This window comes from Mandrillus leucophaeus, unplaced genomic scaffold (genome assembly GCF_000951045.1).
Source record: "Mandrillus leucophaeus isolate KB7577 unplaced genomic scaffold, Mleu.le_1.0 Scaffold149, whole genome shotgun sequence".
In the NCBI taxonomy this organism is placed as follows: Eukaryota; Metazoa; Chordata; class Mammalia; order Primates; family Cercopithecidae; genus Mandrillus; species Mandrillus leucophaeus.
The window spans coordinates 1,502,776-1,517,023 of NW_012101465.1; positions in this window are offsets into that span (position 1 = coordinate 1,502,776).

The following is a 14,248-nucleotide window of genomic DNA, read 5'->3' on the forward strand; positions in this document are numbered from 1 at the left end:
GATTATATTGAGCACACATGGATAATCCAGATTAATCTCTCTATATTAAAGTCAGCTGATTAGCAAGCTTATTCCTTCTTGCTGTATAAGGTAACATATTCACAGGTTTGATAGATGAGGGATATCTTTGGGGGCCTTTATCCTGTCCATTATGTAGGATGAGAATGGACATTTACTAGAACAGTGTAGTAATCTCAAGTATCCTTCCCCAGCCCTCCTTATTTAACCATTCCATACCCTACCTATTTCCCTCATCCTCCATTAGGATCTGCCCTTTGACACATTAAATGGATTGCTTCATGTCCAAACATTTTTCTCATTCATCCTTGCGTCACAATTCATGTTGTCTTCCTCATTCATTTGGATTTCCACATATCCCTTGTTCAATGGATAGTCTAAGTTGAACTCAAATGTTTATGATGCATAATAGCATAATAAATTACTCCTACAAGAAAACGCTGATATTTTAATATGGCCCCCACCTCATGCTTTATTGCAAAAGAAGTAGAGTCAATCCTTCAGGGATTCTCTGGATATACTTGGAAAGGTCAGGTTTCAAATAAGATCTAAGTTTTGTTTAAATCTGCCAGAGTGCTCAGGGGCTGTATCAGTTAAGGTTTTCGTTGTGGTTCCAAGAGACAGAAATTAATTGATGGTCATTGTCTTGCTGTGGTCAAACAAAAGAAAAAATTAATAAAAAATACAATAATCAGGGTTGAAATAGAACAAAATAAAAAAAGAAGGAACTATAGAAGGATCTTGTTAAGACATTTCTATTAGAAAGAAAAAAACTTGAAAATGTGAGAGTTTTTTTGTTTGTTTTGTTTCATTTTTTATGTTACTCCCCTCAAGAGTAAGACTATCAAAGTCATTAGCTGGCCAAGTTTAGCTTCATGTCTTTCCTTGACTCTACTATGGCAATGAAGGAAAATATCTGGCAAGGAAGAAACTAATGGATTGTAGGACATTTCTTTAGTTTTATTTGTGAGAAAATAGGGATTAAAGGATTATCAATCAGGGTTCAACCAGAAAAGAAACACCAATAGGAGGTATGGATTAATAGATGTGTATGTAGTGCAAGAAATCAGCTTACAGAATTGAGGGCTGGCTAAGTAAGTTCTAACTCTGCAGGCCATCAGGAAGGGAGGCTGGAACTCTCGGCACAGGCTGGAGCTGGAAGCCATGGGCAGAATTTCTAAGGGAAGCATCAGCTCTGCTCTTAATGCCTTTCAACTGATTGAATCATACCAACCCAAATTGTCAAGTATAATTTCTTCACTTAAAGTAAACTGATTATGTACTTTAATCCCATCTACAAAATGGCTTCACAACACTTAAATTAGTGCTTGATTAAATAACCGAAAACTGTAGCCTAGCCAAGCTGATACAGCAAAACGACCATCACAGAAGAGGAGTAGCAGAACAGGTCATCTCAGTTTATAGATTCATCAAAAACTGTTCACAATGTAGGAGAGATAATTCACCAGAAGAAAATAATGGGAGAATATTGGGAAGGGGTAACACATTCTGGAAAGTCAAAAGCAAATGCCCCTAATGAGACTGGAGAGATTGACAAGAGAGATTCCTGCAGAGTAAGTGGACAGTCTAAGGTGGTAAGAGGGCTTTTTTTACCAGCCTGGATCTTTCTATCAAATTGCCTTCTGTATATGTCCATCCAATGAGCTACTACATCTGTGAGACACCATAGTCCTTCTTGTTATCTTTCATCCCGGTAATGCAGAGTAACTTTCATGTTACTCTGAAAGTAATTTAGGATTACTAAAGCAAGTAATTTAGGATTATCAGGTACAGGGGAGTTTAGGTGGAAAAAATATTTCAAAGGCATAGATGCCTATGGGAAACCTCAAATTACAACATATAGGCAGCTACTGTTTTAGCCTATGGTCAAGTGGGGCCTTAGTGATAGGGTCACTAAGATATATCAACCTTCTAGTAACAACACGCCCACAGGGTTTGAGAGAAATTCACTATACTCAAGGAAAATAGCTCAGTGCCATCAGCACAGAACAAATTCAAGACGGAAAACTTGATAAATGTGAAGTCAAAACTTTAAGAGATATATCTGTCAAATAACAGATCCAATTGATGTCTAAATTCCTCAGGATTTCTGAAAATGCAGAGGATAAAGTTGAGCTGGAGCCTCACCTTTGTCTGTTCCACCACATGAATTGTTGGGGTTTTTTTTCTGACCATTCATTTTGCAAATTTGTATAAGCTCTCCCTTTCTTGGTTACCTAACATCTTTCCCACTTTCATTCCCTCTATAAATACCATTTCTGTGGCATCTTCAAAAGCTTATCTCCTCTCCACAGCTGTCTGTTCAAAGTTGAGAGCCTGACACTGATTTAACCAGCTCGAATTGCTCTGAAATAAATTTCTCAGGGCAGAGCCCAATTGCTTAAGCACTGTCAATAGCTAAATATAATGTTGGTGCTTCATAAACACAGAATGAATATAAATAACAGAAAATCTAAAATAGAGTATTCACTTCTGTATTTTGTACAATTAAAATTTGATGCTGGGGATTGAACTATGGAACCCCTCCAAAATTTATCAGTAAGTAGGTGCCCTCTTCTACTATACAGGAGACATATTTTTACAAATGGAAAGTTGGGGAGCCTTTCAGCATTATATGAATGCACAAGAATACTGACTTCTTATTCCACTGTGCCTAGATTCTCCATAGTAGAGAATATTAGTTGTTCGCAATTATTCTTTCCCCTGTGGACTCCCTCTGGGTAGAAAAGACTTCTCAATTCTATTGACTTTGAACTTGCCCATGTGATTTCATTTGGCTAACGAACTGTAAGTGGATATAGCTTGAACAGAGGTCTTAAATGTGCTTGCATGTATTGCTTTGGCCTCTAGAGGTATGGCATTTTATGAGTTCAGAATGAAACTGTCATGTTTCCAGAATGAGGAGACCTGTGGAACAAACCTGGACTCATTCACAGCCTAAGACTAGTCCATCTAGCCCCAACCAACCCTAGTCAAGCCCAATAGGGCCACAGCTGACTGTGAAAGTGAAAGCAGGAAATAAATATTTATTATTATAAACCACTGAGATTAAAGGGTAACTTTTTACAGAGTGTAATCAGAGCAATAATGAGTAATATATTCCCAAATCCTCAAATAATTTCAATGAGAAGAAATGAAACATTAGGAAATATTGAGAGTCTAAAGAAAAGTTTGCTCCTACATTATACTTCTTGGGATCTCTCAGGTCAATTTCATTCCACAGATGAGATGTCAGAAAATGTGATGAGTCTATAGCTTTTCTCAAGCATTTTTTGCAATAAGGCACCTTGGACATATGCCCAACCAGTGCACAATGATTAGTCTACCCTGAGGCATAAATGAATACCTCTGGAGGAAACACAAAGTATTTATTGTGGTATAACTTGGTTCTAAGATAGTCCCCTAGTGAATCATATTCCCTGTATTCATGTACTTGTGCAGTCCCTTCCTACATTAAATGAAGAAATGAAGCACATGTAACACATTGTGACTTCTGAAGCTATTATAAGAAGCCTTGAGGCCAGGCGTGGTGGCTCACACCTAGAATCCCAGCACTGTGAGAAGTCAAGACAGGCAGATTGCCTGAGTCCAGGAGTTTCAGATCAGCCTGGGCAACATGGCAAAACTCCACCTATACAAAAAAAAAAATACAAAAATTAGCCAAGCATGGTGGTGCACACCTGTGGCTCCAGCTACTTGGAAGGTTGAGATGGGATGACCACTTGAGCCCAGGAGGCAGAGGTCACAGTGAGCCAAGATCACACCATTGCATTCCAGCCTGGGCAACGGAGTGAGACTCTGTTTCAAAAAAAAAAAAAAAACAAAAAACAAGATTTAAGGGTCTTCCTTGGTCTCTTCGAGCACTCACTCTTGGACTCCTGAGCTGCTCTGTGAGTAGTCTGACTATCCTGCTGGAGAGACCATATGAAGAAGGCCTGGAGCCACATGGAGAAAGAGAGAGACCAAGCTGAGAACAGCCTTTCAGCTGTCTCTCCCAAGCCACCAGATAAATGAGACCTCAGACAAATGTAACCTCTGTGAACTGTCCAAGACCATCCCAATGCCACACCCTGCCCAAATTCTTGATTTATGACTCATAGGCATAATAAAATGGTCTTTGTTTTAAGCCACTGGATTTAGGGTAGTTTGTAACATAACAATATGGACCTGGAAGTTTCATTTACAAGATTTACCAAAGTGACAAAACTAGTTATAACAACAGGCAACATTTATTAATATTGTCAAGTGCATGCTATGCACCATGTATCATTATTTAATTTCTTCCTCACATTGAAAATAGTACTAACGAAATGCAGATTATACAATTTTTCAACTTTATGAAGGTGTGAAGTGGTATGCATTTGGTAGGACCCATACTTCGAATTTTTGAATTTTGATCTTTTCCTGGACTAGCATTATGAGGTACAATATTCTCTCTCTCTCTTAAAATGCTGGACAGTGACAGCAAGCCATTCTGTTTTTCACTTTCAATACAGTGATATGCCCAGGGAGGGCCTGGAAGCTCCACACCCATTTCCCCATACTTCATCTCTTCATCTGCATTCTTTCAATAACCTTTCTAATAAAACAGTAAACATAATGTAAATAAATTACATTAGATACTCAACACTGTGTTATAAAATAGGCTTTGCATTAGATTATTTTACACACCTGTAGGTTAACATAAGTGTTCTTAGCATGTTTGAGGTAGGCTAGGCAAATGCCATAATGTTCAGTAGGTGTATTAAATCCATTTTAGACTTAGGATATTTCCCACTTATGGTAAGTTCATCAGGACATAAACCCCATCATAAGTCGAGGAGCATCCATATGTAACATCATTATTGCTGTTGAACAGTTTAGAAAGTTTAGTCATAGAGATATTAATTAAATTGCCCAAAGTCAGATGGCTGGTAAAGTAGTGGAACCAAAATCTAAGTATTGCTCCAAGCCCCAACCTCTACACTCATTAAAAGTTAGGAAAACCCCAGGCTCTGTTTTCCCAGGGCAGTGCTCATTTCCTTCAGCCAATCTGCAGCAACCAGGCAGCCAGTTTAAAAGCCTTTTGATAAATGGTACAATATTGGCACTTACACAAAGAAACAGGCAGGAAATTAAATTACACCTATTAAAGTAAAGGCTGATTTAGACCAGTGGAAAATCTGGCCCATGCAGTCTTTTAGGTGTTAGAAAAGGAACAGAAGGCCAAAAAATTTATGTTAAAAAAAAAATTGCCAGCAGCCATAAAAACCTGAGTATTCACAACAAACACAACTACTACCTGCCAATTCAAGAAAAGCTAGCAGAATTAAGTAAAATTATAAAGCAAATAACTTTTCCTCTCTAGGTGGACTTGTCTTTAGGGGATTGATTCAGTTGGATATGAAATTGGATTATGTAGTTGACTAAGGTTTTCACAAGGGTGTTCCCTCAAACATAATTATCTTTATGGCCAACAAATAACCAAAACATTTTCTAGTCATTTATAAACAATGTGAATCCAAGAAGAGTATGGGGAAAGGAATCCAAATAATATGGAAATGATAAATGTCTTCTATTGATTGTGGCTGGCATCAGGAGATGTGATTATTATCAGCAAGTGGCCTTGACGAAAGGCCCACTGAACCTGGGTGTTAAACAGTTTTAGCCACTGAGCAGCCTCAAATCAGTGCTATAGGCTATTGTTTGAAGGTGACTATCAAATATATAAAATAATAGGTCTATCAAAAGCATGGTTAGGAATGTCTTCAGTCCTATCAAACAAACAAACAAACCAATTTGAGGAACAATCCGCAAAATAACTGGTTTGTACTCCTCAAAAATGATAAGGTGATAAAAGTCAAAGAATAACTAAGAAACTGTAATAGATCAAAAAAGACTAAAGGGACACGACAACCAAATGCAACATGGTATTCTGGAATGAATCCTGGACCAGAAAAGGGAAATTATTTGTTCCCATTTGCTTAAAAAGACAGTTAGAAAACTGGTAAGTTTTATTTACCAAATACTATAGATAATATGGTATCAATTGTAATTTCCTGATTTTGGTTGTGATTTTGATTATACTATAATTGTTTGTAGGAAATATATATTGAAGTATTTAGGTAAAGGGACATTATACTTGCAACTTTCTCTCACATGATTCAGAAAAAAAAATACTCCATCTGGAATTTATTTTTGTACATGATATCAGATCAGGGTCTAATATTATTTTTTTCTATATGCATAGGACATAAGTCCAGCACAGCTGATTAAATAATTCATCCTTTTGCGCTAAGGAAATACTATGCAGCCATAAAAAAGGATGAGTTCATGTCCTTTGCAGGCACGTGGATGATGCTGGAAACCATCATTCTCAGCAAACTAACACAAGAACAGAAAACCAAACACCGCGTGTTCTCACTCATAAGTGGGAGCTGAACAATGAGAACACATGGACACAGGGAGGGGAACATCACACACTAGGGCCTGTCAGCGGGTGGGAGGGATAGCATTAGGAGAAATACCTAATGTAGATGACGGGTTGATGGGTACAGCAAACCACCATGGCACGTGCATACCTATGTAACAAACCTGCATGTTCTGTACATGTATCCCAGAACTGAAAATAGAACAAAAAATCTAAAAATAAATAAATAAATGGAAAAAAAATTTCTATAAAAATAATATTTTTTATTTTTATTCCTTAATATTAAAGGCATTCAAGGCCACACTCGTTTGCTCTCAGTACAGCTTTGGCTGTGTCATGTGGTTCCAATTTGGATGGCTTTCTGTACAGCGATTTTCTCTCAATTCCAAGTTTCATTCAATGGTTATCTAGAAATATATTTGTAATTATTACACATTTAGTATTTGGGGGTTACCTTCATGCCATTTGTTCCTAATTTCTAATAAGTTTTTCATTCAATATATAATATTTCTTGCAGTATGATCAGAAGACGTGGCCTGGAAAATACACACTTTTTTATGTGCAAAATTTCTTTGTGACCAAGTATGCGATTAATTTTCATAAATATTTCATAGCTAGTAGAGAAAAGTATATTTTTGAAAGACATAAAAAGTCTCCCCTTATTAATTGTACTATTTTTTGTGTAGTTACTTAATGTTGTGTACAAGATACATATGCACAATTCAAAAAGAGGTGTATTGAAATAACTCCTATATTTGTACTTTTGTCAAGTTCTCACAATTTTAACAGTTTCATTTTAAGTCTACTGAAAACCATTGAGTTGTTTGGTGCATACTAGTTCCTGGCTGGTATATGTCTTTCATAACTGCTTTTCATCATTATCTTTCCATGACCTATTCAGTGCTTTTGACCTAGAATTCTGTGTTGTCTGATACTACCTTTGCCTTTCATGCTCTGTTTCTTCTTTGCATTTTCTTAGCATTGTTCTTTATTGTTTTCATCATCTTAAGTGTGTTTTTCTTATCATTAACATTAACTGTCTTTTTTAAAGCCAGTTTGACACATTTAACTGGAGAATTCAGCTTTCAAATTTAGTGCAATCACTGGCACATGACATGTTATACTTTCCCCTTTCATCGTTTATTTTATATTATTGTTCGTCTTTTTTTCTGACTTATTTTTCTAGTTGATTATTATTGCTATTTGGTCTTTACCTTATGCTTGTTTGTAAATTCTACCAATAGATTTTTTGTATTTTTTTAATGATTATCTATTTTCTTTATTCATACCAAAAACTTATTTCTCTACAATTGTTTAAAATAAAAATAATAACTATTTCCCCCAATGAGATGTTCTATTTCCTATCTTTTTCTACTTGTCCATAGAGTTACAGGTTTAGCAAACAGTAGCGGTCTGAGGGAGGTATGTTCCAAGCCCCCAGTGGATTCGTGCAACCATAGATAGTACCGAACCAGATTACCGGAAGCTGGAACACATTTCTGTTCATGTCTTCCACTCATAAATTTCATGTCTTTTCCATCTTAACTAAGCACTTATCACACATTGTGACCATAATTTTTGCAGTTTGAGGTCAGACAGCAAAACTAGGACAAATTTCTTCTTCTTCTTCTTCATAATTTCACAAATAGAATATTTGTTCTTACAATTGATCTTAACAACCTCAGCCTATGATTTTTTTCTTTCCTTGTTAAATCAGAAAGTTCACCTATTTACTTAAAAGAAGTACTCTACGGCTTCTCTTTGGCATGTTGGAATTGCCAAGTTTCCTGCACTAAATTTAGGACCATTTTTAAGTAAAATAAGGGTTATTTGAACACAAGCACTGGAATACTACAAAAGTCCACTTCATAACTCAGGTGGCTTCTAAGTGACTAATGGGTGGGAAGTGTCTACAGTGTGGACAAAGGGAAAATTCACGTCCTGGGTGGGACAGAGCTGGACAGTGTGAGATTTCATCACACTACTCAGAAAGGCAGGCAACTTAAAACTTAAGAATTGTTTACTGCTGGAATTTTTTGTTTAATAATTCTGGACCACAGTTGACTGTGGATAGCTGAAACTGCAGAAAGCAAAACTATGGGTAAGGGGAAACAACTGTATACACATTTCTCTATAGCCTCCTCCCCCAATGTTGAGAAAGAATTTGAAATGATTTACTTCCCTTATCTCTTTTCCCCACCTCAATCGTAGGAGTTACTAAAAAAAATTTAGTAATATTAATTCTAAACGATTACATGAATTTGTATTGTAGTGTGTCTCTTCTCTATTTATATTTTTATCATCGTTAGTATATTTAGCATTTATATCACATATTCTCAGTCATATGATCCATTCATGTCTAAGTAAACACACAAACAGCATTCATCTACCATTCATTGTTCTCAATTTCTACGTCATTTCACATTTCCCTGGCTTGGTTTCTTATTTCTCCTTTACTTGTTCACTTAGAATCTCTTCTAGACCATTGTGTTTTCCTGAAAAATACACTCTATGAATTATTATAAAATATTAATGGAATAATTTGACCTTGCAAAGGAATTACAGTTTTGCAAAGTAAGAGAATCTCAGGTTGAAATCCTTTACACTTCGTTATCTCTAAGAACTATACCACTGTATCCCTGATTCCAATATTGCAGATTGAAACTAGGAAAATAGTCTAAATCTTTTCTCTTATTTGTGACCTTTTCTTTCTGGCTGGAAGGTTATAAGAATTTCTTTTTGTTCTTACAGCTCCAGAATTTTCCAAGTATACTCATGTATATATTTTATCTCACTAATATTCCCTAGCCTTCACAACATGCCCTTTCTTTCCGTGACTTGGGTCTTTCATCTCAGAAAAATTGTATTCCAAAATTATATGTGCATTTTGATGTCCAAGATCTGTCCTCTATGTCTCTTATTTTTTGTCATAATTTCTCTTTTATATTTTTGTTCTTTATTTAAAAAAAAAATTTAGCCCAGTTGATTTCCTGGGACATCAATTTATTCTCAACTCTGATCATTCTTTCCTTCAATTAAACCAAAAACTCTTGCACGAAACTTGTTTTTAACTCCATACATTTTACTCTTATATTGCCTTGAATGTATTTTAATTTTTAAACTGTCATTTGACTCCTCTTTTCTGACTGATCTTCATATCTCTAGCTTCTGGTCATTTTTAATATTGTTTTTCCATGGAGTCTAAAGGTTTGATTGCTGGAGACCACTACGCCCTGTAAACAGAGGAAAGCTAAGTATTCTCTACTCCTTAAGTCTCTGCCAGTGCACCAAAAAATAATTATTTGTCTGATCCCTAGCCTACTTTCACTCTCTCTGCCTGAGAAGCAGGGAGGACGCCATCCACCCATCAGTTTTGGCCTCCTGAGCACCAGAGAGACCAGCCATACACCCATGGACAATGTTGACCATCTATCAGGAAGGGGGACCACACATTACTGAGGCCCATGGTTTCCACAAGACTTTCAATTTTCAATCCTCCCTGCAATTCCTTCTGACGCTCTTTATGTTATCATCTATCTATAAAGGAAAAAAAGGAAAAAAAGAAACTCCATACTCCTTTGACCCACTGTAACTCCTGCAGAATCCAAATCGTACTTGCAACCAGCTTCCTCTGAGCCCCAGCAGGCTTATTATTCAAGAAAGACAGATTAGAAATAAAATAGAAAGAAAAGGAGTCATCAATTTCCCATTAACACCCCTTTTCTTTACAGTTTTAAAACTTTTCCTCATATTGTATCTTGTTCGATCCCTACATTATGGAGTAAAGTTTCAAACCGTGAAATTACAGGCTCAAGGTTATGTCCACATTTTAGAAAACTATAGTAAACAGAAAAACAACACTTAGATTGGCCTTACTTAGACATATATGGTCACATTCCAACATAAAGATGCTCATTATTCAAAGCCTGCAAATAATCATTATATCCTTGCAATTTTTTTTTTTTTTTTTTTTTTTTTTTTTTTTTTTTTTTTTTTTTTTTTTTTTTTTTTGAGATAGTGTCTCCCTCTGTCACCCCAGGCTGGAGTGCAGCGGCGCAATCTGGGCTCACTGCAAGCTCCGCCTCCCAGGTTCACACCATTCTCCTGCCTCAGCGTCCCGAGTAGCTGGGACTACAGGCGCCCACCACTGCGCCCGGCTAATTTTTTGTATTTTTAGTAGAGACAAGGTTTCACCGTGTTAGCCAGGATGGTCTCGATCTCCTGACCTCGTGATCCGCCTGCCTCGGCCTCCCAAAGTGCTGGGATTACAGGCGTGAGCCACCGTGCCCAGCCACATCCTTGCAGTTTTTTAAGATCACGATCTCCAAAAGGAGGAATACCTGAGATATGGATAATAAAGAATGGAACAGCTCACATGGTCTGGGGCTGTGGGCTCAGCACCATTAACATATGCTCTCCTAGCAGGACTGTTCCAATGCATAGTCACAGTCAGCTTTTCTGGGCTTCTTGTTTGCACCCAACACAGCTGGAAGTACAGATGTAGGAAGCACAAGCAGGCTGGAAAAGGATCAAGACAGGTACCAATAGGGCTCTTTTTCTTTAGATCTTAAAAGGAAAATGTACGTCCTTTTCCAAACTCCAAATGACATCTAAAAAACCTTCGGTCAACACAATGTTACAAAAACCATGTGTTAACTTTTTATTCATTTATTTTTCAGTTACAGACTACATGCTAAAATTCAAACAGAAATGTGACTGTTGTGTACTCTCCACGTAAAAAAAAATTAATAGGAACTGTACTTCCTCTGACACAATAAAACTTTAGTCATTTTTACAGTGCTCCAATGTTTGAACAAGTATGGGAACTAGACTAGACATCCCCTTCTTTTTGAAATATACCTCTCACTGTAGTCTTGAATTGTATAATAACTCTTATTCTTTTATTCTCCTTTTTTCCTTAGCTGCTTCCTGCTCAGAGTTATCACCCTGGAGAATTGCCATTGCATGTCCAGGTTATAACTTGGATGCTGATGACAGCCTAAAGGGGAATGCCTCTTATCAGTTTGTATTTTAAAATTTCCTCCCCTTTGTTCTCACAGGAACCCTCATTAACCAGCTCTGGGTCTGCATAGTCCTGCAGAAAACACATCTTTCAAGTTTATGGGCAGAATACTACAGGCTGGTGCTTTCACTAAGTAGCCCTTTCTAACCACTTTTATAACTTACTGTCCCATCAGAAAGCAAAACTTAAGATAAACTGCAGCCTCTGATAGGGTTACAACAAATCCAGGTTGCGAAAGTGCCTCATCTCTTTTCAGGGAATTCCATTCAACAGTGGTACAGGCAATGATCCATCCATCTTCCTTGACTTTTTTCCTTCTGTTTCTTCTTAAGCAGTGGATACAGTCACAGATTTGAAATCAAGGAGACTCAAGTCTTCCCTTTTCTATTTGCCATCTCCAAACTAGGGTTTCTTATACTGATGCCTACTCCCTGGGTAATCAGGTATGCAAAGAGCTCAATACATTGCCTGGCATATATTAGGTGTTCAAGAAGAGGTGGACTTTTATAGTAGAAGGCTCGGGCATCAAGGATGCATAACTCTTCACAGGAAGGAAGAATGGAAAGATGAGAGATGGAAGCACAGAAGGAAGGACAGAAGGAAGGAAGTCTGGTTTATTAAAAATGAAGCCACAGTTCAGAAACATTTACACTTCTGCAGTACTGCCTCAGACTTTTTGCAGCATTCTTTGTGCCACCACTCTAGATAACTATAATAAACTCGTCAGGGAAAATGCCTTTGGTATTTGCGTAAAAAATATTTTTGTCTATTTTGTAGAGATGACTTTTGCTAAATTGAGTTGGTTTGTATATATATAGCTTAGTACTATCAAGGCATGTCTTCCTTCTGGGACTGTCCTGACGCAAAATATTCCTTCCTAGGATAGGCCTGGTGTTATCATTCATCTTTTATAACACAAACACAAACTCCTTGATTAGACGCTCTCTTATATCCAACAACATCTCTCCTCATCCCCATTAGCCAAAAAGCAATGGAAAATGCTGAGGATAGCAACAAATATTACTTTAATATTTAGGAGTTCTTTGTCTCTGATGAATTTGAAATCTGACATATAGAAATCACTCAGTAATTATTTATGGGAAGGAAGGAGGAAGGGAGGGAGGGAGAGAAAGAGGGATGGATGGATGGCCTAAAAGGGTTTGAGATCATTTGGGATAGCAATGATCTTTTTCTCAGTGTTACTTGCACAGTGGCCACACTCTCCAATATTGCCCTATATTTCTCTCAGGTTTTTAAGGACATATCTACTCTAATTTCAATGGAAACAAACTCAACTGTAGAATATTACACACACTGAACATTATGACAAAAATTAGTACTGTGGAAAGAAGTATAATACTAGTAATAATAAGTATAACACTAACACTAAGATAATAACAACAATAATAAAAGGTACAACTAAAATTAACTGTGTGCTTAACATCTGACAGTCACTTTCCTAATTCCTTTACTTAGGAAAGGGCTTTTATTTTAACTTTCTTATTCCCTTTTTTTACAGTTTGGGAAAATAGAAGCCCAGAGAGAATTAAGTTACTTACCCAAGGTAACCAGCTAGAGAGTAGTGGCTGGCATTTGAACCTAAATCAGTCTGACAATGGAACCCACACTCATATTCATCATACTGTCATTTTGGAGTCATCACACCATATCAGCCTCAATTCTTGATGCTCTGACAGCTATCACTGAAAATAAGCAATATGACTGTATTTATCAGTAAAAAATAACCTGAATTTTTCTTCTGCTTCTACTGGTAATAAAACATGGTAATAAGGCCAAGACATGGTTGTGAGCCCAGGTATAAAATCCTAACATTGCTATATGATCTCCAATCCTCCCTTCTACCTTTAACACACTAAGATTCCATGTAATCAAAGAACAACGTGGAAGGTCTATGTTGATGAATCATGATGTTAAAATAAATTTTAACCATAAACAAGAAGAAAATAACAATATGAAAAATGCATGGTGTTAGTAAAAATCTTTTTACCTTAGGAGACAGAAGCCCTGTGTACAATGCACTGTGCATACATTTCCCAGATTTTAACTATGCTTGCTGTGCTTAATTTATGAGCCATAAAACAGTAATCCATAAGTGAAGAATGAAACACTCATAGTGCAGTTCAATGTGATACTTACACTCTTAGAATCAGACGCCCCTTCGTCATCATAATGGGGCATATTATGATTTTAAAAAAAGGGAAGTAAAGACTGAAGAGATTTACAGGTAGAATTACCAAAAGTGCTCTGCAAGAGGCTGAAAATCACTATCAAATTAATTGTGATAATAATTAAGAATCTCTAAAAAGCTATGATTATTCACTGAAAAGAACAAGTGTGCTACATAATTTCTTTTTCTCTAAGAATGGATGACAAAATTTGAAGAAACACAAAAAGTAGGTGGACAAAACAACAGAAAAAGGAGGAAGGAAGAAGGAAAAAGGAGCCAGAAGAGGAAGCAAAGAGTGGAAGATGATGAAAGAGGAAAGAGAAGAAGGAAGGGTGAGGAAGAGGAAGAAAAAAGGAGGAGAGGGAGGACAGAAGCGGGGAAGGAAGATGGAGAGAGAGAGAGAAAGAAAAAGAAAGAACTTTCCGGGGGCAGAGCAAGATGGCCGAATAGGAGCAGCTCCAGTCTCCAACTCCCAGCGCAAGCGACACAGAAGACCGGTGATTTCTGCATTTTCAACTGAGGTACTGGGTTCATCTCACTAGGGAGTGCCGGACAATCGGTGCTGGTCAGCTGCTGCAGCCCAACCAGC